General features: G+C 41.5%; 1 long non-coding RNA gene across 1 annotated transcript; it reads left to right on the top strand.

Moving 5' to 3' along the window:
* The first annotated feature begins 413 nt into the window (after positions 1-413).
* On the top strand, positions 414-2,226 carry LOC113333519. Its single transcript, XR_003352102.1, has 5 exons — positions 414-467; positions 736-821; positions 927-1,073; positions 1,202-1,309; positions 2,091-2,226. It is a non-coding gene; the product is annotated as an uncharacterized LOC113333519 (long non-coding RNA).
* Positions 2,227-5,036: the final 2,810 nt, after the last annotated feature.

The following is a 5,036-nucleotide window of genomic DNA, read 5'->3' as shown; positions in this document are numbered from 1 at the left end:
AATGTAGAATTTACTTAGTTTTGTGGGTTTTCACTTGATTTATTGTTGAACTCTCTCGATCTAAAAGAAATTAAAGATAAGTGTGTCTCTCTGTACTTTGTTCTTTTATTTTGTTCCTCCTTAAATTTTCTGTATCACTAGTTTTTGAGCTTTGGGTTTCTTTCTTATATTTTTTACTTTCTCTAAAAGAAAATTTAGATCATATCTAAGTTCAGCTCTGTGTTTTCTTAAAACCCAAAACTTTGTTGAATCTCCTGATCTGAAATTAGGAGAAAGAAAGAAAAGGCGAAATTGGTACAGTTTCACTATCTAGAACTCTTTGTTTTTGTTATATTTTCTCTATAGCTTATTGTTATTTGTGGATTCTTTTGATTTCCTTTTATATTTGTAACTGGATTTTTCCTTCTTCTTTGTAGGATCTGAAAGAAAAGGAGAAATTGGAGACTAGGGAATGGTTAAACACTGTGGTATGAGACATAGCCCTATATTTTTTTAAATGACGTACTGTGCTTGTCTTGAATAGTTCATTGGATTTAATTGATGTCAAACTTTGAAGGATGTTGACAATATTCGAGGCACCACAAAACAATTCACTATATTTGCTTGTGGTATCAAACTTTGTTTTTATATTTGACCATCTATTATGGAATATGTGTTTCTTTCATTTATGTTGACATCATGCTGGAGGCTTATGTGGTGTGCTTCTTTCCAATTGTATATGTTCATGACAAGTAGGAGAGCTGGAGTCCGGTTGATAGTTTCGAGGTTGATATTGAGGGTCTCTCAGTAAAAAAAAGGGAAAGGAAAGACCTCCAAGACTGGTAAATGGGAGGAAATCCACGTCACCCTGTTAATCTCGTAGCCATATCTGTAAATATGGTTCGTTTTAGATATCATAGACCTGATTTTTAGGTATCATTTTGTAGACACATTTGGAGACATCAATTGTTCGGCATAAAGCTCATATAAGGAAGTTAGAGTTGATACTGATACTTCTTGACAATGATGAATGGAGTCCATAGGATGTTAATGATGTGAGAGATTTCATAGAATACTACGTGGAACACAATCAGGTAAGTGGTGCCGAGCGTATATATCTAGCTCTCTTTTACGAACCCAAGATGTTTCAAATTAATTTCTGGTATGTTTTCTCTTTTTAAGGATTGCTGATTAATTCACTTGTTATCCATTTTTATAACAGGATGATTTTGAAGAATTCAGCGAAGTTGATGACCTTTACAGCTCTTTAGACTTAGACAAGGTGGAATTGCTTGAATACCTGGTTACAATACCTCCTGATGTTGTTAAGGTACACTCTCATGCTTGGTAATAATTATTTAATTGATAATTTTGTAGGAATCCTTGCTGTCCAAAAGATTCTAAGGATATACAGTTCTCATCTTTATGGTTGTAGATATGTTGTGGCTTCTTACTTTACATATATAGTTGATAACTTGGTTAGCATATTAGATGATTCTTCAGTTTGCTTTTGTTTATTAAAGATTAGTAGTGTGGTCGATATGTTTATAAATGCATGGTATCTTATATGATCATATGCTTCAGAATTTCTCTTAGATCACCGCACTAAACACTAGGCTCATATATCTTTTCCATTCAAAGATACTACCAGCCTATACTGGCATGTTCTCATCTGTTTCAGTTTTTTATCTGGCTGAGTGTTTTCGTGCCTTCGTGCATTAGTTTTTTTGCGAGATCTGTGTCTAGAATGCACGTTTTTAATAGTTTCTAGACTCTTGTTGGGTTAGACCTTAGAGATGCATCTTACCCCTGTTGTTAGGGTTAGACCTTAGAGATGCTTTGGAAAATTAACTGTTTTTTCACTTGATAATCTAGACACGTGTACCTTGCGTACAGTGTTTGTTGTGTCATCTTCTACCAGGCATTATACACTAAGTGCTTGAGAACTTAGTTTCATCCCTTTTTTAACAGAATGTAGTTTTTTTTCTTTTTCCTTTTCGTTTTTGTGTTACATGTTGCATCAGTAAGTCCTTGTGTAAGACCTTAGAGATCTCCTTTGTACATGAAGTGCTTTGGCAATTACATAAAAACTGAACTTGTATTTTTGTTAGGGTGTCGGTACCGCAAGTGCAGTATTAAGTTTGAAGCCTTCTGTAACATCTTCACCAACTCAAGTATCGGTATGTCTTCTTTCAAATGTAATATGAGTCAGAATAGTATGGAAATAGACTCATTTGTCAGTGTCTTCAGGGGTTGTAGGTGGTAGGCGAAGCCTGCAAGCAATATATATAAATGTGTTCACTTTATCACATTGTTTGAGGGTGAAAACGGTTTCTGCTGATTTTGGTAATTTCGGGTGTGTGGGTGAGAAATGAGTTTAAACCCTAAACAATGTACTGCAAGGGAGTACTTTAGATTCGAGAGATCAATCTGTAAAAATCCGGCCTAAACCAAGAAATGGCCGTTCCAGACTTGCTTCGGTCACAAAGTGAAAGAGAAGGATTGGTTTTGGGGAGGGAAGCGAAAAGAGTGTTGAGACCAGAATAGTTGATTCTGGAAGAGTAGTTTTACGACTTGTATCAGAAAGTGGGAAGGTAACAGATGGAAAGCTAGAAAATATTTTCTAAGTGTTGTATGCTCCTGACCTGGACTTGTTGTTCGGTGGAAATAGGTAAGACCTATTTATACAAGTCGAAGTGAAACGTACTCTGGTCTCGTAAGAAATGGAAAACGGATGAGTAAATGGGAGGAGGTGGTAACTGGTAACTCCTGGAATTGATGTTTCATAAAAAAAAGCGTTTCACCATTACTCCCTGTATTTACTAATCGCCTTATCCTTATGGCATTTTCTTATAACGGGCGTAGGGTACGCCGCACGCTGTAAACTGCCACACCAATACCCAATGAGCATCCCCCAGTTTGTGACATGTGTTGATGTCTCGAGTATTTTCGTGGAAAACATGTAGCATGTTATTGTTCGACAAGTTGAGCTTGGGAGACTTGCCGGCTCGGTGGTGACCTTCGACGGTCGAGATTTTGCATCTTGAGAGGAAGGGTAGCCGTTGATTGTTGCAATCCTTCATTTGGTAGCCAATGGCATGAAAGCATGGCCGGTACGGCTTTAATATGGCCTAGTTTAGGCGTGACCAAAATTTATGGGTTTGGCTTTGTTTGGGCGCGACCAAACTAGGGCTTGGCGTCGGGCCAAAGGTTGCAATGCGTTAGCTGGTAACCTTGGAAGGCTAAGATCTGCATCTTGGATGGAAAAGTGGCCGTTGATCTTCGCAAGCCTTTGTTTTGGTAGATGCATAAGGAAGGCCGGCATGGTATGGCGCGACAAGGTGGTTGGCATGCCATTGGCACATGTGGCATGGATGGCATGCCTTGGCGCGGTTTGGGTGTGGCCAAAACAAAGGTTTTGACGGTGGGCCAAAGGTTACCATGTGTTGGTTGGCAACCTTGTACGGCTAAGATTTGCATCTTAGATGGAAGGATGGTTGTTCATCGTCGCCAGCCTTTGTTTTGGTAACCGCATAGGGAAGGCCGGCATGGTATGGCGCAGCAAGGTGGCTGGCATGCCATTGGCACATATGGCATGGACGGCATGCCTTGGCGCGGTTTGGGCATGACCAGAACTAGGGTTTTGGGCTAAAGGTTACCATGCGTTAGTTGGCGACCTTGGACGGCTAAGATTTGGATCTTAGATGGAAGGATGGTCATTGATCGTCGCAAGCCTTTGTTTTGGTAACCGCATAGGGAAGGCCGGCATGGTATGGCGCGGCAAGGTGGCTGGCATGCCATTGGCACATGTGGCATGGCCGGCATGGCTTGGCGCGGTTTGGGCGTGACCAAAACTAGGGTTTTGGCGTTGGGCCGAAGGTTACTATGTGTTGGTTGGTAACCTTGGACGGCTGATATTTTCATCTAAGATGGAATGGTGGTCGTTGATTGTCGCACGCCTTCGTTTTGGTAGACGTGAAGGGAAGGCCGGTATAGCATGGCTTAGGCGCGACAAGGTGGATGGCGCGGCATGCCATTGGCACATGTGGCATGGTCGGCATGCCTTGGCGTGGTTTAGGCACGACCAAACTAGGGTTTTGGCGTTGGGCCAAAGGTTACCATGCGTTGGTTGGTGACCTTGGACGGCTGAGTTTTGCATCTAAGATGGAAGGGTGGTCGTTGATTGTCGCACGCTTTCGTTTTGGCAGCCATGAAGGGAAGGCCGGCATGGCATGGCTTAGGCGCGGGAAGGTGGATGGCGCGGCATGCCATTGGCACATGTGGCATAGTCGGCATGCCTTAGCGTGGTTTAGGCGCGGCCAAACTAGGGTTTTGGCGTTGGGCCATGATAGACACATTTTTCTGTCTAATTTGTCCTAAATGTTCTGTATTGTTGGTACTCGATTTCGTACTTATTATGGTGTTTTATGTGTTTGTAGGTATTTTTGGGAAATAACCATTTTTGGAAAATTCGGCTCAAAAATTTGCTCGGGTCCCCGAAAAAGTACTAAAGGCACACTCATTTTGGATAAGGGCACCCCAGGCACCTCAGCTGTTAAAGGCACCCATACTCTGGATAAGGGGCCACCATCATCTTCCTCATTTGAAACTGAATTTTGGCGGGAAAATGGAGCAGTGAACTGGCAGAGTTTAAAATCAAGAATTTGACGTGATTTCTTGAGATTCAATGGATGAAACTGTTAGGGAATGTTCCTTTGGTCGAGACAGGATTGGTATGGGCTTTGGAATCGGCTAAATTTGGCTAGATAACTCGCGAGAAGAAAACATGGCAGTCCGTGCATGGGAGAGTTATTTCACGGGATTCTGTTGGTTTTGGAAAGTTGGAGCGAGTCTACAATGTGTATCAATCAGTTTGGAGTGTGTAAACAACAGCTAGTTGCGTGAGAAGTTAAAACAGGAAAGAAAATCCTTATCTTGCATGCAAATATTTTTTATTGATTGCCGGAGTAATGGAAGATTTTTGGGGAGTAATGAGCGAGATTTCTTGGTCATGTTCGCTATAAAAGAGTTGTTGGGATGTCATAGAGGGGGGACGG

This window comes from Papaver somniferum, unplaced genomic scaffold, assembly GCF_003573695.1.
Source record: "Papaver somniferum cultivar HN1 unplaced genomic scaffold, ASM357369v1 unplaced-scaffold_133, whole genome shotgun sequence".
Lineage (NCBI taxonomy): Eukaryota > Viridiplantae > Streptophyta > Magnoliopsida > Ranunculales > Papaveraceae > Papaver > Papaver somniferum.
The sequence above is the reverse complement of the archived record's forward strand: the minus strand, read 5'-3'. Positions and strand labels throughout refer to the sequence as shown.